General features: G+C 44.7%; 1 protein-coding gene across 3 annotated transcripts in view; it reads right to left on the minus strand.

Annotated features, from left to right (window-relative positions):
- The window catches only part of S1PR2 (sphingosine-1-phosphate receptor 2), a 51,167-nt gene extending 28,458 nt beyond the window's left edge, over window positions 1–22,709 (minus strand). For 2 of the 3 annotated variants that reach the window (XM_066593564.1, XM_066593566.1), the window contains exon 1: window positions 22,197–22,709. The gene's annotated coding sequence lies outside the window, so the exon portion shown is untranslated. Of the gene's footprint in view, window positions 1–20,136; window positions 20,603–22,196 lie in introns of those variants that run through there. The other variant, XM_066593565.1, reaches the window with a different exon arrangement.
- Between the last annotated feature and the right edge of the window lie 357 nt (window positions 22,710–23,066).

Here is a 23,066-nt window from a genome sequence, read left to right on the forward strand (position 1 = left end):
AATCAGAAGAGGGTTTAGAGGAATCTTAAAATGTGTCTGCTTTGGACAATCCATTTTGTTATAAGGGTCCTCTATCAGGGGCGTAGCTTTAGGGGGTGCGGAGGTTGCAGCTGTTACCGGGCTCTAGAGCTTTAGGGGGCCCAAAGGCCCCTTCATCACATTGGAAGACACTAGTATTATAAACAGTACATGGTAGGGGGCCCTGCTATAGATTTTGCATTGGAGACCAAGATCTTCTAGGGTCTGTTGGATTCTGAAGGAAGAGTGGAAGTCACACAGGCACGCAACTGCTCCATTCATTTAAATGACAGCACTGTAGATTGCCGGGCACTTCAAATCGACAATTTTTGCGCTGTCATTGAAATGAATGGAGTCATAGGGTTCCTGCGTGACCTCTGCTCTTCATTTGGGGACTGGCCAGAACCATGTTATCAGGATCGGTGGGGAACCCCCAATGATTAGCTATGTGATAGGGAATAGCTTAATCTTATCAGAATACCTCTTTAAACAAATATTCAGTTCCCGTACAGCGCCGCCACAGGGGAAATAAGGTATTACACCATTCTCATTAAAATCGGTGGGCTGTCCACATGATAAGTAGATGTGTGGGGTCCTCCAGTGCAAAGGCACTCTTTTTAGCCACTAGATAGTCGAGGAGCCTGGGAAATCCTTTAAGAACTAAAAGTTCCTCCTAGCCCCTTACACTACACCCAAAACTGCTAGCTACAGTCCGAATGGTTGAACTTTACTATTTACTTGACATTTCATTGGTTGTTCATAAATGTCTTATTTGTTTCTTATCCTGATAGATCTAAATTACCAGGAAGGAAGTACTGGGTTGTTTTATGACTTAAGATTTTTCATCCTATTAAGTGTATTTTTTGTCATTGACTACGTTTGCTGCAGACTTGAGTCTTCGAATAATGGTTAAGGTGGAGATTGTTGAATGTCTTGGGCCCTGATGCAAAAGCTGTATCTGATTAGGGCAGCTGACCACCAATAAATAACATATTCTGCGCCGGGCCGAAGAAAGAAGATCCGTCCGGGAAGGAAGGGAGACCTGCAGCGTCCAGGACAGGTGAGTTTTAATTCAGGTACGGGTGTTCCGCGGATCTGGACGGCTTCCATAGGCTGCAATAGAAGCCTGCGGGAGCCGTCCCCACGGGAGACCCGCACTAAAATGGAGCATGTCCGGATTTTTTCCCGCACGCGGATCCACGCCTGAAGGAAAAAATGACATCCGCAGGTATTTAACTACCCGTGGGTGTCCAATGCATCCCCATGGGCGCGCGGATCCGCGTGCGGGAGAAACGCTCCGGATTCTAACCCCGTGGACATGAGGCCTTAGTCTTTGGAGTCATGTGGTATGATTGCCGTTGCTACCGCTGCAGTCCCTTTGGCACTGGTAATGCACTTAAGTCTACTTATTCTCCCTTTGCTTATGTTGTCAGATCACTGCAGACTTGGAGAAGGATAATGTGGGTGGTTGGTGCTACAGCAGTCTGTGTGGTCCTAAATAACCATTCAGACTGACCCTTGGGAAGGTTAAAGGGATACCACTTGACTGCCATTCCTTTAACATGAGGTTGACAAGGGTTTAGGAAATCTTTAAAAGATCTGCTGGAAGTGAAAAATAGAAGATCAGGGAGAGAGGAGGGGTGGACAGGGCGAACAGGAGCTAAAAGACGTCATTAAACGGAAAACAAAGGTTGACATTGTCCTACATCCCCTTTCTAAAACAATAGAGTTTGTGCTCTGTCGGCCTCTGACTTCAGTATGTGAAAACAGAGTGGACCTGTTTCCTGAGACCACAAGTTCTGCGATATTCCAAACCGTAGGGAAGTTGAAGAAATCCCACATTATGTGGGTGTGCTCAGTCAGCCAAGGAGAACTTGGAGGGAGTGAAGATTGCCTTCCAGGCAAAGACAGCAAAATCTGTTAACACTAATCCCTACCTCGTCCGCCTTTGTTATACAGTATCCTCCACTATAATTATCCGTTCAAGGCTAGTTGACACAGTTTTGCAAATTCATTGTGGAAAGGAGTTTAAAATTTACATATTGTACGAGCAAGGCTTGCTCTGAAGACGAGTCAAGGTATAAACATGACATACGACGTGAAGCAACCCTAGTGTGAGACTTTCCGACCATTGTTTAATTTGCAGGGACAATCCCGATATTTTAGGATTCGGCATTTCCATTCTTAGTGCTTCCAACTAGGACTTCAAAGTATATTCCTATCTTACAAAGTATCATTAGGATATGCCATCGCTTTATGATGGCTGGAGTCCATATCTTGAAACTTCCAGCAATTCCGAGAATGAAGGAGGTGCAGCGCTAGTTTAATTTTTTCCTTGGACGGCGTCACTCCCAGTTACTCGGCAGGTCAGGGAACTGCAGCATGGACCCATTGACTTGTACAGCAAGTGACCAGAGTGTAACTGTGCAGGGCATAGTCAGTGAAGGAGACACAGTACTACACCAGCACGACATGCATATTTTGTATTTCAGCCGCACTTCAGTAGCGGTGAGCGATTCCAGTGACCTGATTGGTTGTTGGGTACACACACCTCTTTGGAGATGTACACAAGTGGGCGGCCCGTTAAATAAGCAGCAGGGCCGTAGGAGGGTCAGCAACTAACCCTAACCCCTAACTCCAACCCTAAACCTCAACCCTAACCCCTAACCCTAAACCTTAACCCTAAACCCTAAGCCTAACCCTAACCCCTAACCCTAAGCCTAACCCTAAACCTTACCCCTGTGGGTCTCATGAACTAGTACTCGTGCAGATCTCCAAAGGGGTGTGTGTACCCAGCAACCAATGAGGTCGCTGGAATCGCCTACCGCTATTGAAGTGCGGCTGAAATACAATATATGCACACGGCATGCATGTAATGAAACTGGATGCATACTAGACAGCAGAACTTGACTTTACCTATATTAGTCACTTTCTCTAGCTTCTAATGGTGTTTTCCAGAACTCAGAAACCCCCAGGACTTACAATATACTCAAATAGTCTAACAACTAGGCAGTCGCAAGAACAAAAATATTAGGCACGTATTAATGCAAATATGAAACATAAATATAAGATCAGGGAGTCACCAATAGATAGGAAAAATGGTGATGATGATAATGATGAGAATCAGATAGTAGAGCGGGGGGTTGGTGGAAACAGAAACAACAACCTGATAATATCTAACTCTAATGCTAGCTTTCCCTAAGTCTCTCCCTGATTTATCACTGACACTGACCCTAACACTAGACAGCACTGTCCCTAAGTGACCTTCAGATATCCCTAATGGTAAACTCTATCTGAAATACTGCCCACGGCCGTGATGGACTCCGCCAGCGGAATATCACAGCGGAGTCTGTAAAGGCGCCCCCCAAAGACCCCCTACTCACCTCCCCGGATCGGCAGCTTGAATCCCGCCCGGCGAGCAGGCACGCATGTGCAGTACAGCACATGATGCGTCGGCAGTGGGGGATGACGCGTAATCCCGCGATACTTCTGCTGTGCTCACAGCGAAAGCATAGCATGACGGACAGCTTCCATTGACTACAATGGAAGCTGGCTGCACGTTTTTCCGCGGCAATTAGAAGATACCATGGTTTCTTTCACGCTGTGGAATTTTGCGGTAGAATTCTGCAGCATGAACATTGAGCTATTAGGTTCAATAGAACCTAACAACTGCGGCATAATGCCGCAGATTTCCGCCGCATTTCACGCAGCAGAAATCCGGCCGTGGGCATTACCCCTAAGAAATAATGAGAGGACCCAGAGGCAAGAAAACCAAACTGATCTGTAAACAAATAGGCAGATACAAACTGAGAATAAGCAAGCAAACGACATGCCTAAAAAGCAAGGACTGAGCAAAAAACAACCACAAGAACACAAGTACTTTGACAAGAAGCAAAAGTTAAACTAGGAACAAGACACGGGATTTAAACGCACATAGCTTATGCTATGACCAGCAACAAACTGCAGAAGCCAAGGATATTTAAAGAAAAGCTAACATTCAGAAATGCCTCCTCCTCCTCAAAGGAGCAGAGCTGCAGCAGTGTTGTCAGCTGACCCACTCTAATGGATCACCGGAAGCATTTTCAACAACTAAAAGCCCAGAGATGATGAAACAAAAGGAAAATCCCTGCTGACCATTACAGTACCCTTTATTCTCAAGATTGGGGGAAGACAGAGAGGTTAGACCCCCATTGATCATAAAGTAATGGCATTTTCTAGTGATATGTCATTATGCTAAAGGTTAAGAATATCACTTTAAGTTCCAGCTGCCCGCACTGTAAGTGGATATGCTATCACTTTATAAGCTGAGCATAGGAGGGACATCTGCAGTTGACAGCCGGAGGAGCCCTGTGCAATGGCCAGAGATCTCAAAATAATACGGTGAAAAAGTAAGCTCAAACTGCTAAAAGACAAGACTAAGGCCTCATGTCCATGGGCAGGTCGGATTCCGATGCGGGAGTCCACAGCAGAATCCAACCCTGCCCATGGCCTGGCAATGCTGTGTACCTGTCCATGGCTTTTTTCTGTACTGCCAATCTGTGCTGAAGCCGGACGTCATCATCGGAGTTGGAACAAGAAGCATCGTAGAGAGTTTCACTTCCAATTAAATCAATGGGACCTGAAGCCTCCTATTACACTTCTGACACCTAAGTCAGACATGGAAGTGTAATAGGAAGCAGCGCTCCCCTTAATTTTAATGGTATGGAAGCTCTCTATGAAGCTTCCTGCTCCGACATCCAATGATGATGTCTGATTCTGCTGCACTGACAGCGGACTGGGCGATCACTTGATTGCTGGGGATCCCAAGCGGCGAGTTCCTGGTGATTAACTATTAATGAATTATCCTGAGGATAGCTTATCAATGGTATTTGCCTTAGAAAACCCTTTTAAGATGCTTTGGAGCAACAAAGAAAGTGGCTGCAAAAGTGTTCATACCCTTTAGGTACATCAAGCATGACCTTTAAGTCAAAGTCTCTGTTGGGCAGTGGCTAGCATTCACTTACAAAAGAAACTTCAGGGGGCCCAAGTGGCTTCCCATACTTCCACTCCCTCCTTGTCCGCCTCCGCTAATCCCATTTCTTTCCCTTAGCGTTTTTCTGCATGATCTCACTCTTAGTCATTTAACAGCATTTATATACAATGCATCCTATTCCTCCTGCCCCCTCCTTCCTTGCCTTTGATATAACACAGCCCTCATTTCACCTGGGGGAATAAAGAAAGAAGAAACGATGAAGAAACGGGGAAGTTAGAGGCAAGTGACAGTTATTTCTAACTGTTCAGGATGAATTGGCAAACAGACCGACATTACCGGTGATGATATTTAGTAACAGTCAAGTAGTAAGACAATGCCCCCCCGCCCTCACACCACCTAAAAAATAACAAAAAAAATCTCCTGCAGGGTCCCATCTACAGAAATTGCAGTATTTTCACCATCACAGATGTCATCAGAGATAGTCCATTAGTGATAATGTCAGGGCCGGCATGTGTCCAAGGCGCCACTGCAAGTTCCTGAGCTCTGTAGGACTCGGTATTGTTCAGCTCTGCATCAACAAACACAGCGGTGGATGAGAAGGGTTTGGTCTCCTGTTGAGAACTGACCCTAATAGCTATTGTTGTCTGACCATGTAGAACGGTTCAGACAGAGCGTATTAATAGTGATTTGTCTACTGCTGAGGGAAGACCAACAAAAAAACCCCTTAGAAGCTGCGAAATATACAGATCAGCACCACTGAGTGATCACCCGCCGACTTCTTTACCGTATATATACTGGGATCGGTAAAAATGTGTCTGGGTTTTGTGGATCTACTTTGTGGAACATTTGTCTAAGATTTTGTACTAGTTCAATTTGCCAAATGTGAACCAATTGCTTTTGGAAATTTAAAAAATGTGTATCATAAAATTCCATAAATGGTCCAGCAAACGTAGGACCACCAAATTTTAGGAACTCCTTCCTTATTGGAGGTTTGAAACCCTACCCATACATACACTAAATGACCACTTTCACGATTGGAGCTTCGCTTTATAGAACTTCTCCCCGTGATCCTGGAGAGCAGCATGAAATCATGTGATAAGTTCTATGTAAATCAGTTTCATGTGGATCCACATTAGATGGGAAATTCCAGCGATCGGAGTGATTCCAACGAGGCCGGTCATCGGTGCTAGACTAGTCGGGGCCAGGATTTCACTGCCAACCGCGTTGGGGTTTTATCATGCAGCGATGTATATACCGAGAATGGTGTAATCGAGGGAAAAACATCCAGTGAATGGGCATCTGTTGGACGGAAACAACTTGACATCCAAAGGGGTGACCAGAATCATACAGATGAACAGGAGCTGCACAGTCAAGCAAACTACAGTCGAATACAACGGTGCTCCAACTAACGTCTCCAAATGCTCAACTCTTAGTTCCTTAGCACAGATGGGCTATAACAGCAGTCGACCAGTTCCAGCACCATTGATGTCTAAGAAAAAAAGAAAGACGAGACTCCAGTGGGCAAAAGACTCCACCAACTCTCAACCAGTGCATGAACTACTATATAAACTAGCCCCGTTCCTGAGGACTAGGTGCCCTTTCCTGCCAAGCCAAACATGAGCCCTCTGTGCCCCAATGGTGGGCTCTACCTTGTGCAAAGTCTAAATATATACCCAGTCTTTGGGTTCCATAGACAATTTTATTGTCTTTGTTGACAAACTCATTGGCTCTATGCTCTTATGTTGTATGGTGTTGCAACCTGCAATGGTGCATGTCCACTTAGTAAGAGCTGTTGACTGATCCAGAACAAGTAGTTTACGGAGACATCTTGAACCTCTCCATACAGCAAAGAGAATAACTTGGAGCTGCATGAACCTATCTAGACAGATGCCACCAACTATTAGGACTCTTAGATGGGCTTACTGGGTCCTCATGAATAAGCTGAACCCAACTCTTGCTGAGAGCTGTAGAAACATACAGAAACTAGTTGTACGTTCTCCAAAATCCTTGCACATTACCCTATAAGTGACAGACCGCTGGAATCAGCATGCCTGTCACTCTAATGTGCTGCCCTCAGTGAGCACAGCATAAACTGCCTGACAGGTTCCCTTCAACCTACTAACACTCCAAGATGTACAGTTATGTCCTGGGCGTACGGGGTGTGTATGGTGGAGGATCGGGACCCGATAACAGATGACACCCTCCGGCAACAGCCGCGATCAGCACTCATAATGATCTCAGCTGTTAACCCTTTAAATTTGCCATCATCTAAATGCCCCAATAGAGTTTGGGGGTCCTGAATGGCCCCCCTCACTATTTGGTTGCCATGGCAGCCAGGGGCCTCCTGAAAGCACCCAGGGCTGCCATTACAGATTGGTTGTCAAGCCATGCCTGTAAGGGCATAACTATAGGGGATGCAAGGGATGCGGTTGCACCCGGGCCCAGCACCCTTTGATGACCCATAAGGCCTATCATCTCCATACAGGGAGCCTAGTAGTATGAATAAAGCATTATAGTTGGGGGGCCCTGTTACAGATTTTGCATTGGGGCCCCGAATCTTTAAGTTATACCTCTGGGTATGGGTACAGATGGGGGGGGGGGGGGGGGGGTGGCCCCAGCTAAACTTTTGCACCCAGGCCCCGAGCCTTTAGTTATGCCCCTGCCTGTAACTATTTAAATTTTCTAACCTGACATTCCAGATCACCCCAAAGATACTCAGTAGGGTTCAGGCAGAATGTCAGGGTACACCTCTGTGTTCATGGCTCTTGTCACCACAACCAACGGGCTAAGACCATGCCAAGTAAGACATCTCCAGACCATAATGGAACCTCCGCGGTACTTAAAGGGGTATTCCAGAGACTAGAGAAATGTTCAAAATTTCCACTTATGGCCATTATTTCAAACATCCATCTAAATCATCAAACTGAGCCCCAGTACCTTTCATGCCAACCTGCGCCACCACAGCTTTCCAGTCTGCTTCAGATTTCCACACTTTTATTTAAAATGGACACTGAGAAGTACAAAAAATGACATCTCCCACAATGCCCCATTGTCAGTCACTGATAAGTGTGCATTCACAACTGTGAGTGCAAGCAGACCAGCGTATACACACATATCCCGCATGTGTTGTATGCCCTTTGCCCCTATGTGTTATGTTTTCGTTCTGTATTGCTTCCTGTCACGCAGAGGTCTTATCAGTGGATTGGAGGGCTGTCTGCACTTTATTAACCCCTTCAGTTCAAGAAGAAACTTTCTAGACCCATAGAAACTTTATATTCTAAAAACAGATAGAGATAAAGCTATTCTGAGCACCCTATGGCAAAAGGTTTGTATTACTTCCTGCACTTTAATAAGTAGTGCCCAAGAAGCAGCAACGAGGACCAGCTGAAATGTTTTATTGTTTCATTGCTCAGTGGTTCTGTGCTCTGTTTTATGCATTCCATAGTTAGTTCTCTATTGTTCTATGGTTTGGCATTCAGTGGTCAGAGTTGCTTGTTTCTCTCTGACTTACAATTTGGTTTCTTTCCTGCAGCGGGATCGCCCTTTTCAGGGTGGCTGCTCCACTTGTGTTGCAGGTCTGGTTTTGGTGGTACCTTCTCACCATTACTACAGTGTTTTATCGAAGTTTCATACGTTTTCTCTTAGATGTCCTGTTAGTCTGTTGCCCGGTCTGTTCCTGTGATTAGCTCTGGAATTAATCATCTATGGTTGCACTGACAAGTTTAAACATATGTGAAAATCAGGGTGAAAATATGGAATCTTATTGTTCTACCTTATTTCTCCCCAGACATGTGGTCTTGGAAGGGGACATGTTCTCAAGCCTCCACATGTTACATAATCTTTAGACCATCAGCTATAGAAAGTCAGGCTGGTTTTAGTCTGAGATCAGTTAGCTAGGTGGTCAGTTGAATGATATGTGAGTGTTTTGGTCTTCCCTTTGACCTGTTAGTATAGCCTTTGGGGCAAACTGACCAGATATCTGGGTTTGTGATCTTCTATGTGTCACGTCTGTTCAGATTTGTTGGTGTAGCCAAACTTCAGACAAGAAGACAGAAGGCTGAACGATGTATAGAAACACGGGAGATTACTGGGTACTAGACATACCAGAGATAGGTACAGGGGGGAAAAAATGGAACCTTGCCCTGGATCCTCCCCAACTGCATTTGACAGAAAAGAAAAGCACCCGCCTTGAAAAGGGCGACCCTATGATCGGAGCCTAACTAGATTCCCTAAACATCCTTTGGTGTATTAGATGAGAGAGGGAATACCAAAGGATTTAGTGGAAAAAGACCAAAACACAGTACCAAAGGGAGAAGACAGAGTGGCCGAAAACCAAGTTGGAGGTCAGCGTCCAAGAGAGAATACAGTCAGTACCAAAGGAAAGAGTAGAAAGTCATAGTCAAAAGTCCAAAAGTGATACACTGGAATACGACTACCACAACACTAGCTTAGAACCACCCAACACCAGAAAGGACCTCTATACAAAAGTTTTGCTGACGTCCTCTGTGCTGTGGCAATAAGTTTTGGTTTGAGGCTTTTCGCGTGTATCTCTATTCTTCCACACTTCGTGTCAACAAGCTTTTTCTAAGTGACACCTCATGGCAAGTGAGACCAAAATAGACAAGCTGCCTCTGTCATCGCCGTAACCACAAAAAAAGTATGTAAATGTGGACCATTGACAAAAAGGAAATGCCAATTCCCCTTTTTAAGGTAAGACATAAATCTGTGTGACTGGTGCGTTGTGCCCTGCAGTAAAGAACTGCTATGGGTTAATGGGCATTGAAGGGTTTATCTACTCAACACGACTCGACCTCTGTGCATATGTCCTATGGGCATATAGATGCCATAGACGGATGACCTCTATTTTCAATGGGCTCTTTTGTGATACTACATTTTCCCTAATGCTATGGAGAAGGGGGATACAAAAGTCAGACCCTGACGAGCATCTGATCAGCAACGGTGGGCTGAATTTGGAAAGGAGGTTTTACTTGCTAGACCACAAGTCAGCCATGGTCACTAGGGTTGACATTTTTTAGTTTGACCGCTATTTCCCCAAGCCTCATAAAGAGAAAGTGTATCACTGTCAGGTCCCACCAATTAAAGGGGTTGTCCAGTTTTTAAAATGTTGAAGGGCCTATCTGCAGGATAGGTTATCATCAGTAGTAGATTGGTGGGACTCCACTGCCGAGGACCTCCCAAATCAGCTGTTTTCTGAGCAGGTGTGCTCATACACTGACTTGATTTTTGCAGGAAGCAGACGGCTCCATTTCCACTGCAGTGGCCAGACTTGGTATTACAATTCCTATTCACATCAATGGCAACTTGGCCTGCAATTCCAAACCTGGCTTATCACACAAGGAGACAACTGACTGGAAGGGATTCCAGGCAGTGGACCCTCACTGATCTGCTTTTGATGGCTATCTGCAAATAGGCTCATCAATGGTCAGCAACTGGGCAACCCCTTTAAAGGGGTTGTCTTGTGACAGGTTTTGCACCGCTCCACTCACTTCAATGATATTGCCAGAGACAACCCCTTTAAATCTAATACCCAGGAGTTGCAGAAGCCTGTTCATCGGAACAGGAACGTAATCACTGGACGTCCATAAAACCCCGCTGGTAAATAATAACTTTGTTTTCTCCTCTGCTCTTTGTCCCGTTTACAGCGGACGACTGTCAGCTAATCCTCCCTGCAAGTTGTTTGCGTCGTGCAGAGTGTTTAGACAGGCAGATCACTGCTGAGTATCGCTCACTGCTCGCTCAGCGCTTCACATTCTATATGCAGCGCTGAGCAGGGAGCGTTTAGACGCAGCGAGAAGTGAGAGAACCAGCGAGGACTTTTATGCTGGTTGAAAGTGAGCGACAAACGAAAGGTAAACTAACAGCGCCCGCTGCTTTGTATAAGACATGGTGATTATCGCGCATTTTCATTTGTTTGGACAAATTTTGTGTGATAATCATCCCATGTAGAAGGGCCATTAGTCATGCAAATGCAACAAGAAACAGGTGGCAAGAGCACATGAAAAAGGGAAAGTCCAAAGAGCTCAGATAACGTCTTAGGGGTGTGTCTGTCAATAAGGCTGTTGGGTATTTCCACTAATAACCAGCAGAATAGTGAGTGCAGCCCTGGAGTGTAGTACTGGATGTAACTCAGGATCAGTACAGGATAAGTAATGTATGTACACAGTGACTCCACCAGCAGAATAGTGAGTGCAGCTCTGGGGTATAATACAGGATGTAACTCAGGATCAGTACAGGATAAGTAATATATGTACACAGTGACTCCACCAGCAGAATAGTGAGTGCAGCTCTGGAGTATAATACAGGATGTAACTCAGGATCAGTACAGGATAAGTAATGTATGTACACAATGACTCCACCAGCAGAATAGTGAGTGCAGCTCTGGAGTATAATACAGGATGTAACTCAGGATCAGTACAGGAAAAGTAATGTATGTACACAGTGACTCCACCAGCAGAATAGTGAGTGCAGCTCTGGAGTATAATACAGGATGTAACTCATGGTCAGTACAGCATAAGTAATGTATGTACACAGTGACACCAGCAGCAGAATAGTGAGTGCAGCTCTGGGGTATAATACAAGATGTAACTCAGGATCAGTACAGGATAAGTAATGTATTTACACAGTAATTCCACCAGCAGAATAGTGAGTGCAGCTCTGGAGTACAACACAGGATATAACTCGGGATCAGTACAGGATAAGTAATGTATGTACACAGTGACTCCACCAGCAGAATAGTGAGTGCAGCTCTGGGGTATAATACAAGATGTAACTCAGGATCAGTACAGGATAAGTAATGTATGTACACAGTGACTCCTCCAGCAGAATAGTGTATGCAGCTCTGGAGTATACAGGATGTAACTCAGGATCAGTACAGGATAAGTAATGTATGTACACAGTGACTCCACCAGCAGAATAGTGAGTGCAGCTCTGGAGGATAATACAGGATGTAACTCAGGATCAGTACAGGATAAGTAATGTATGTACACAGTGACTCCACCAGCAGAATAGTGAGTGCAGCTCTGGAGTATAATACTGGATGTAACTCCGGATCAGTACAGGATAAGTAATGTATGTACACAGTGGCTCCACCAGCAGAATAGTGAGTGCAGCTCTGAAGTATAATACAGGATGTAACTCAGGGTCAGTACAGCATAAGTAATGTATGTACAGGGTGCAGTGCAGAGTGACGTACAGCATCTACACCAGCAGAATTGTGAGTTCAGGACCATAGGTCTTACTGGGGGTAAGTCATTTTTTACCAATGTAGTGTACACAGATATCTGTGTTTACATATTGCTCTACTATTGTAATATGTCTGGTCTTCCAGAAGTGTCAGTTGTCCACTGAACGGACAGTGAGTATAGGTGCAGTGTGGAATGGTTGCTTAGAAACATTTAGGTTGGAGAAGATCAGTTCCGCAATAACATGAAGTGAGCATTTTGCATCCACAATAGGGAAGTTTCAGGCATCTGCTGCAGTGGAGATCCATCATGCGAGGGTAACAATGGCCTCTGTGTGGTTATATACTGCAAGCATAGAGCGCTTTACTGATGAAGACAACCCCCTCACTGTGACTTCATCCTAACCTCCCCGCGCTCCAGTAATGGGAGCACTCTATCTGCAGGATCATCCCTATGGCCCAGCAAACAGTGGAGTAATCTGGGGGTCAGGTATTAGGGTTGTGCCAGGTTAGAAGGTTCTCCCCTATGCATATGATAGGGGCAAGTTTTAGGATTGATAGGGGTCTAACCTCTGTTACCCCACTGATCTCCAGCAGTGTTGTTGAAGTGAATGGAGCCACGGCGCATGTTCGTGACTGCTGCTTCATTCATGTGGGACTGTCAGGACCCCCGTTCGGGAGATCAGTGATCGGACCCCCACCAATCATAAAGTTATCCCCTATGCTGTGGATGAGGGATAACTTTATAATTTGGCCCAATCGCTTTTAAAGGGTTGTAGCGCATCAAAAAGAGTCTGTTTCTTTTTCACAGAGACAGCGCCACCATGACCCACAGGTTGTATATGGTATTGCAGCTCAGCTCTATTCAATTAAGTAAGGCTGAACTGTAATGCCTCAACATTTTCACATCCATGTTTGCTGTCATTGAATAGGAACAAGCTGCAAACTTCTGAGACCTGGTACTTCTCAGAGCCGAGGCTGGTGTCACACGGGCGTAAGTGCATTCATGCACGCGTTTGTGCTGCGTAGATGTGCAAAGCACGTTGCATGTCTGCGTGCGTAAAAATGTGCAACGTTGTCCCATTCATTGAAATAAGCAATTAGGACTCCCTCACATGGGCGTATCTGTGTTGCGTATTTTTGGGGAGTAAATCCGGCCTGAGGGTTTGTTACAATTGTATCCAGTCTTTACAATCTGAACTAAACAGCCTAGACTACAGAGCGATACATTGTAGCAAACCCTCAGGGCTGCTAATGTATCACCTAGACTGGATACATTTGTAGCAAGATGGTACCCAGAAGCGGCTACCAACCCCAATCCAGTAGTTCTCAGTGGCCGTTGGCCCACCTCCTTCACCCCAGCCCCCATCAGGCTATGAAAATCTGCAGTGGGATCATTTCCAGACAAGTCAATTCTCATATATGGCCAACTGCAGTTACACTATATCCCCAATCACTCAGCCGATCCCTTCAGGACTTGGAAAGAGTTAAAGCTCCTACAAGTTGGTGTGTGAGAAAAGCCCGAAAACCTTTCTGCCGACCCTTCTGATGGAGAACATCTGTTCTGAAATGCTATGCAGACTCAGGAGATGAAACATGTGGGCTGAAATGTCCCCTCTTCCATTCACTCCTATGTTATTCACTGGACCCTAAGCCAGTTTTAGGGCTGGGAGAATACACAACCCAAGGGTGGAAGGGCAAGGCGTCTGAATTCCAGGGCTGGAGGGTAAACAGAGTGTCAAGGGGCTCGAGGATAAATAGTCTGCCGAGTGGAAGAACTAAATATAGAGGATGTATGACCGGCCATGATAGATGATCTCCAATGATAGAAACAGGGAACTGGAAAACTTTGTAACAAAAAGTTTTGTCGCAGTTTTTTTTTTTTTTAAACTTTTTTATTTTTTTTATAAATTGTAACTTTGTTTTTTTTCTTCAGTTAAATTGTGGCAATTGTGGCTACTTCATTAGGGACCCCCATCTAGTAATGTGTTGGACCTCCTTTGGTATTCAGAACCGCAGCAATTCCTTGTGGCGTAGACGCCAATGGGTGCTACAATCAACCTGCTAGTATATCGGCCCATGTGGACAGGAAGCTTCCTATTAGGTGGAGTTACTGACATGTTCTGATCAGCTGACAGGAAGGGGTCATCAATTCATGCTGCTTGCTCCAAATTCTGATCTCCCATCAGCACAGGGCAACAGGAATCTGGATCCATCTGATCTGGAGATGTTTTTGCACCGCTCAGTGATACAATTTTTGTACTCTTTTGCCAACTGCCTTTCTGTTTTCCTTAGACAAGAACTGCTCTGGAACTGGTCGTCTGCTTTTATAGTCCATCCGTGCTAAGGAACAACGAGTTGTGCATCCCGACATGTTTTCTTGGAGTGCCAACAGTATATTGGGCTCCAGTTTGCTGGACTGTGCACAACGATTCCTGACATCCTCTGCTGACCCCTTTTGTCGACAAGTTGTTTCCATCCAAACAATCCCCTTTAACTTGATGTTTCCCTCAGTCACACTATTTTCTGTATACTCTCCATACTGCTAAATGAGAAAACACCATGAGGGTAGATTCACACGTAGCAGAAATGGCGCGGATATACCACAGCAGAAAATCTGCACCAAAATCCACACCAACAATTATGATGCAGATTTTGACGCGGATCCACAGCAGACCTGAAAGGGTGAAATGTGTTGTGGATCTGCAACAAAAACCACACAAAATATGGATTTCGTTGCGATTCGATGTGGATTTTAGTGCAGATTTTCCACTATGGAAAATCCGCACCGTTGCCGCTTTGTGTGAAATCCCGGTCTCCACTAGTCCAGCACGATGACCGGCCTCGCTGGAAGTCACTCCGATCGCTGGATTTTCCTGTCTAATGTGGATTCACACTGAAACGGATCCACGGAAAACTTGTCACGTGATTTTATGCTGCACTCCGGGGTCACGGGAGAATCTCCATATAGGGAAGCTCCAATCATGAGAGGGACGGGGGTCTAATAAAGTGGTCATTCTGTTTATAAGGCTCTGTTTCATGGCCTCTGTAGTTATGAAGAATCCCTGCAAGTCCTGATAGCTTTCATTGACCTATAACAGAGTCTGTCAGGCAAGGGCGTAACTATAGGGGGTGCAGGGGATGAGGTTGCACCCAGGCCCAGGAGCCTTAGGGGGCCCATAAGGCCTCTCTTCTCCATATAGGGAACCCAGTACTATGAATAAAGCATTATAGTTGGGGGCCCTGTTACAGGTTTTGCACCGGGGTCCAGAAGCGTCAAGTTATGTCTCTGCTGTCAGGCTACATTATTTTTGCCATTCCATATACCGTAACCCCCGATGGAAGCTATTACAGACATGCCCTGGACCATACTGTTGCCATATGATAGGATGTCGTATCATGCATGTCCCACTGCAGGTCAGCTGTATTAGATGAGGAGGCATGCTGTGTTTCTATGTAATGGGGATCTTTGTAATTACTTATTTTTTACTGATCCTTAGTTACGGTCTGTATTATACTCCACAGCTGCATTCATAATTCTGCAGAGCTGAAATGTCCCAGAATTTCCTTTCTGGCTCAGTTACTGTACAGGAATTATTCTGGTGATTCTCCGCAGTAACAGCATAATACACCGGGCTCTGTACAGTAATCTGTCCCCCCTCCTTCTCGGTGAAGCTCTTAGGGGCATGTCTGTCACCATCTTGTCAACACTTTCCAAAGATAGGCAGCAGTAGAAGTACATTATTTATACCCAGCTTAAATCAGCTAGCAGAAAGTAGATAAGCGGCATTAATAGCTCATGGCGACATCCTTGTATGAAGCCCCTTCACATCCATTGCTTTCATCTTAGCAAAATGCAGTCCTTGTCATTAGAAGTTCTCACAAGTACCCCCCCCCCCCCTCCTTGAACCACTCTGACTGATGCACTCAACTTAAAGGGGACTTCTCATGTCAACGGGGGCGTCTGCAAAGTTTTGCAGCTACGGCCACTCTGACTCCAACAATGTCTTGCTTATACCCATTCCCTTTCCCCTATAGGGGCTCTTCCCGATGCTGTAAATGTGTCAAGTGGGCGGTCTGCAGCGCTCATTGTCAATCAAGTCTCATATTATATTCCTGCTGTATAGGCTCTAATTTATTGCTTCTCATTGTGTATATCTTTAATATAGTCTTTCAGTATAAGTACTGTGCCTACACCATCATGGTGCCTTAAAGGGATTTTCCCATTAAAGACATTTCTCCTCTCCCCACAGGATAGAGCTTCAGGCCGGCTTCATACGATCGTATGTGTATTTGCGGGATGAGCGATGCTTTTCTGTGCGCACAACGGCGTATTTTACTGTACTTTTTGCACGTGGCAAATAAAGATGCACTGATTGAAATGGCTAATTCGTCTAATGAGTCCCAGATGTGTTCTCCTTGCGTATTGCATGGGCATTTGTGCACCCCCCATTGCCATCTATGGGGACCTTTGGTGCACAAATATGCAGAAGAATAAAGCACGTTGTATTTTTTTTGAATGACCGAAATGCGTGCAAAATGTGGAAGTGTGAACAAACCCATTGAAATCAATGGGTTCTATTCTCTGCGTATTGTGCGCACAAATATGCCTGTGCACGCAATACACCGGTGACAAACGCTGTCAGCGGGACGCATCGCTCTGCATTACTGATGCATACATTGTGCTGCGCCGCGGCTCAGGCGTCTGTCTATAAACTGAAGGTAATCCATGCCAGCGGTGACACAAGAAGACATAAGCCAGCTGAGCGACATTCTTGTAACTCTCCGCCACACCTCTCCACAATGCCTGCAGTTCATAAAACCAGACCTGAAGCAGCCATTGGGTCCCGGAGAATACCGAATAGTATGAGTACTAACTATATATAGGGGGGGGGGGGGGTTTATATATATCTTCATAACTTAGATGTACATCCATATAACCTCCCCTATATCCCCGATTATTACCACATATAACCTCCCCTATATCTCCTCCTATTACTCCATATAACCTCCCCTATATCTCCTTCTATTACTCCATACTATCTCCCCATATATCTTCTCCATATATCATCTCCTATATCTCCTCCTATTACTCTATATATCCTCCCCTATATCTCCTCCTACTACTCCATATAACCTCTCCTATATCTCCTCCTATTACTCCATATAACCTCTCCTATATCTCCTCCTATTACCCCATATAACCTCCCCTATATCTCCTATTACTCCATATAACCTCCCCTATATCTCCTCCTATTACTCCATATATCCTCCCCTATATCTCCTCCTATAACTCCATATAACCTCCCCTATATCTCCTCTATTACTCCATATAACCTCCCCTATATCTCCTCCTATTACTGCATATAACCTCCCCTATATCTCCTCATATTACTCCATATATCCTCTCCTATATATATCTCCTTCTATTACTCCATATAACCTCTCCTATATCTCCTCCTATTACCCCATATAACCTCTCCTATATCTCCTTCTATTACTCCATATAACCTCCCTATATACCCTCCTATTACCCCATATAACCTCCCCTATATCTCCTCCTATTACTCCATGTAACCTCCTCTATATCTCCTTCTATTACTCCATATAACCTCTCCTATATCTCCTCCTATTACTCCATATAACCTCCCCTATATCTCCTCCTATTACTCCATATATCCTCCCCTATATCTCCTCCTATTACTCCATATATCCTCCCCTATATCTCCTCCTATTACTCCATATAAGACCCCCTATATCTCCTTCTATTACTCCATATGACCTCCCCTATATCTCCTCCTATAACTCCATATAACCTCCCCTATATCTCCTCTATTACTCCATATAACCTCCCCTATATCTCCTCCTATTACTGCATATAACCTCCCCTATATCTCCTCATATTACTCCATATATCCTCTCCTATATATATCTCCTTCTATTACTCCATATAACCTCTCCTATATCTCCTTCTATTACTCCATATAACCTCCCTATATACCCTCCTATTACCCCATATAACCTCCCCTATATCTCCTCCTATTACTCCATATAACCTCCCCTATATCTCCTCCTATTACCCCATATAACCTCCCCTATATCTCCTCCTATTACTCCATGTAACCTCCCCTATATCTCCTCCTATTACTCCATGTAACCTCCCCTATATCTCCTTCTATTACTCCATATAACCTCTCCCTATATCTCCTCCTGTTACTCCATATAACCTCCTCTATATTTCCTCCTATTACTCCATATAACCTCTCCTATATCTCCTCCTATTACTCCATATAACCTCCCCTATATCTCCTCCTATTACACCATATATCCTCCCCTATATCTTCTCCTATTACTCCATATATCCTCCCCTATATGTCCTCCTATTACCCCATGTAACCTCCTCTATATCTCCTCCTATTACTCCATATAACCTCTCCTATATCTCCTCCTATTACTCCATATAACCTCCCCTATATCTCCTCCTATTACTCCATATATCCTCCCCTATATCTCCTCCTATTACTCCATATAACCTCCCCTATATCTCCTCCTATTACTCCATATATCCTCCCCTATATCTCCTCCTATTACTCCATATAACCTCCCCTATATCTTCTTCTATTTCTCCATATAACCTCCCCTATATCTCCTCCTATTACTCCATATAACCTCTCATATATCCCCTCCTATTACTCCATATAACCTCCCCTAAATCTCCTATTACTCCATATGTCCTCCCTATATAACTCCTCCTATTACTCCATAGGGACCAATAGCCACCAAATCGCCCATTATCTATAAAGACAGACAGGGTTTCACACTCACATAGACACTGGTATTATTATTAGCCACATTACGCACTCACATAGACAATGGGGATCCAACTTACAGGTACAGCGCTGTCCCCTGGAGTAACTTGATCCTGGTATCCCACCCCCTCTTATGCTGCGGTCCTCCATGACTGGCTCCTGGTACCGGCAGCTGCCTAGTACATGTCCAGCACCAAGCTTGTCACTGTCATGGACCCCGAGCTGCCAGCCTGCAGTTGCTATCCTGTTCCCGTCCCTGCTTGGTGCCAAACATGACTGTGCTTCCCTAGAGCCGCTGGAGTTATTTTTAATGGGTACGGTATTTCGCCAATACCCCTCCCAGCTCAGTATTAAACAATGTTGGAGAAATTAAGAGAACTTACACTCGGCCCGGCATTAGCCCGCACGGCGCACCCAAATCCGCAGTTGCAGAATGTCACACCAAAACTGCCGATTTTGGTGAAGAGTTGCAGGCAGATTTAAGCCATTTTCAATTTCGCATCAAAATCTGCAGGTAGGCGGATAGAAGGCGTCTGATTGACTATAAATGTATTCTGCAGCAGGATCACGACCCCAAATATCCACCAATGTCATTAAGAACTATCTGCAGCGAAAAGAAGAACAAGGAGTCCTGGAAGTGATGATGTGTCCCCCACAGAGCCCGGATCTCATCATCATCCAGTCTGTCTGGGATTACATGAGGAGACAGAAGGATTGAAGCGAGACGCATCCACAGATCTTAGTTCTGCAAGATGTCTGGAACAACCTCCCTGCCCAGTTCCTTCAAAAACTGTGTGCAAGTGCACCTAAAAGAACTGACGCTGAAGGTAAAGGACGGTCACACCAAATATTGACGAGATTTAGATTTCTCTTTTGTTCAGTCACTTTGCATTTTGTTGACTGGCATAAATAAACTATTAACATAAACTCCTGCAGTTGCTCCTTGCAACCTCCATATAACTACATAGAAATCCCAAGTCCTTTCATTGTCACCCTCACTAACTATGGAGTTCCTGCAGCTTCCCACACAAGTCCATTGTTTCCCCTCCTGCACTGGTCCAGCCCTGACCCTACAGTTACAGAACAGTCTAATTCATGGTGACCTATTTAGTATAGTCTTGAGACGCGCCACTTACTTGAGGGTCCTTATTGCATTTCTCTCCTCGGTTTTCTTGCATCGTGTAACACCATGCTCCGTCTCTCACGCACTTCATCTCTGTTCTTTGTTACTTTCCTTTGATCTCTTCGCCCCCGTATTCCTTAGCAGGCATGAAACCCTCTCATTCATCTCTGAATTCCTGCGTCTTATATTCCAGGGCATAATATCAAAATTATATAGTGATCCGGTCTCTGCCAGCCAGGTAGCACGAGAGACAAGTCTGTGTCTGTCTTCCAAGTTTACTTGTCCTGTACAGATTTGTCTCCACCTCTCACCTAGTGTATACACACACCTAAATCCCTGCCGTGCATGGTTACACTACTGTATACCTCGCTCATGAGAGTTGCTTAACCCCAAGAGCTAGGTTCCTGTCATCTCAAGTATCTCGTTCCCACTGTTCAAGAGTCCTGGGTTAGAGACCTTCCTCTCTTAGACTTTACAGCTGTCTGTGGAAACTCGGCATGGCTGTAGACACTTGAGAATATTGCGTTCACTAACCCCATTAAAAGGGGTTTTCCACTTTGGACAACTGCTTTTCAAGTAAGGGGTTCCTCGAAGGCAATCATGGGAGGTCCTAAATAATGATTTACTGAGCAGAAATCAAAGTATTATATGGCACCCACCAAAATCAATGAGTTGCACGTGTAATACATGGACAGCTCAGTTCCAGCAGAGTGAAAGCCTCTCCAAGTAAGGCATCCTCCAACGATAAAGTTATCATTGGAGGTCCTAAGTCATAATTTTTCCAGCAGAATGTTACATATTACATAACACCCACTGGAATCTACAAGTTGGATGTGTCACACAAGGAAAAGTCAGGACTACAAGAGTCCAAATGGAAAAGCAAGAGGTCCTCCAATGATCTGGAGGTCACCTGAGGTCTTAAAAAATAATTGACCTCAGCAGCAAATGAAGTATTATATGGCACCCAACCAAATCAATGAGCTGCCTGTGTAATGCATGGGTATGTTGGATCCACCAGAGTGAAAGCCTCTCCAAGTAAGGGGTTCTCCAACAATAAAGTGATCCTTGGAGGTTCTAAGTCATCATTTTCCCAGCAGAATAGTAAGAATCACACCTACCAATATCTACAAGCTGGCTGTGTCATACATGGAAGACCACCAGAGTCAAAATGGAGAAGAGGTCCTCCAATTATGAAGCAGTCAACAGAGGTCTCAAAAAATAATTGACCTAGCAGCAAATATTATATCGCACCCAGCAAATTAATTAGTTGTCTGTATAACACATGAACGAGCATCAGAGTCCATCAGATCAAAAGACTTTCTTCATCCCAAATTTACAAGTAAGGCGTCCTCCAATGAAACCGTGGTCACTAGGGGTCCTAAATAATAATTGACCTAGCATAAAATGAGTATTACATAGCACCCAACAAAATCAATGTGCCGTTTCTATGGCACAAAGACGAGAAAAGTCCATCGTATAGAAAAATTCTCTGTCCCAAATGGAAAAGTAAGGGGTCCTCCAAAGAAAGGTGGTCACTGGGGGTTCTAAAAACTAATTTAGCTAGCAGAAAATAATATATTATATGGCACTGAAACCAATGAGTTGTCTGTATGAACGGGAAGTGTCCATGAGCTCAAAAGACTCTTTGTCCCGAGTGGTCAAGCAAGGGTCCTTCCAATGATGAGGAGATCATGGAAGGTCCTAAGTAATTTACTCAGCAATAACTTAAGTATTACTTGAAAACTATGGTTATCACCAGAGTCCATCAGAGCTAGAGCCCCTCTATGTCCCGAATAGACAACCCCCTATTTATAACATGCATGAAACTATATACAATGGGTTGACAGTCTTTTTTATACATACTGACATGACTAATCTTTCATTATTAATCTCTCCACAGCATAGCATATGTGATATACCACCTACCACCTTTGTTCCATTGACCGAATGCTCTTTGCATCTGTGTCTATCCCTGCATATCTTGACTCTGCAGTACCTAGGTCGATTCAGCAGCAGTAATACAATGTAATAGTATAGTTTACACCTGTTGTAGCTCCCTCACTGACTCCTTACCTTTTTTAGGTTTTCTTCCTTGGTTGACATTCAACAGTTGATAAAGTTTCGGATGTGCAGAACCACAACCCAAATCTTCAGAACTTGTTAAATCCACAGAAAGAAATAAGTGCATCCAAAGAAGGGATCTTCAGCCCGATGACATGATGCTGTGAATCTGAACAGGTCGACTGATCTCCTGGGCTGTCTAATATATCCTAGTCTGCTCCAAGTTAGCATCTTAGAAAGTTGTCAACTTTCCCTCTCCCACTTGCAACTCGCCAAAGTGGGGGGTTTTCGGGGTGTGCTCACTACACCCATGATTCTGTCCCGTATTCTCTCTTCTCACTCGCTTTCTCACTCCTTCCCCCTCTTCTCCTTGAAAAACAAAATCCAGATGTTTTCCTCTACTTTGGCTCTGGGATTTTCTGCGAACAAGAAGGGGGGTAAAGTGAGGAAGGCGGGCAGAACTTAATAAAGGAGGGAGTGGGAATTGGGGAAAGAATAAACTAGCAATGCCATATAGCAAAAAGTGTCGTTTTGGTCAGAAGATAGCAGAGGACAGAGACTATTGAGTTCTAGAACTCCCTCTTTCTGACTGTCTCCTCCCTCGCTCTCATTCACCGCTTGCCTCCCCCCACTCTTTGTAGGCACACAGTGACTATTCTTTACTATCTAACTAATTATGGAAACTGCAATTTCGACAAGGCAGCTGCTATATGGGGGAGGGTCCCGCTGATTTTTTTTTCTTTTCTTGGATCTGTTCTAAGCAAGTTTTTCCCTTGCATTGAGGAAGGAGAATTTGAAGCTGCATGAGATCATGTAAGGGTAAACCGCACCACAAGGTAACCTGCTGACAGTGACAAGAGTACAAGGTAAAGGGTCATCAGC

This window comes from Eleutherodactylus coqui, chromosome 2 (genome assembly GCF_035609145.1).
Source record: "Eleutherodactylus coqui strain aEleCoq1 chromosome 2, aEleCoq1.hap1, whole genome shotgun sequence".
NCBI classification, from domain to species: Eukaryota; Metazoa; Chordata; class Amphibia; order Anura; family Eleutherodactylidae; genus Eleutherodactylus; species Eleutherodactylus coqui.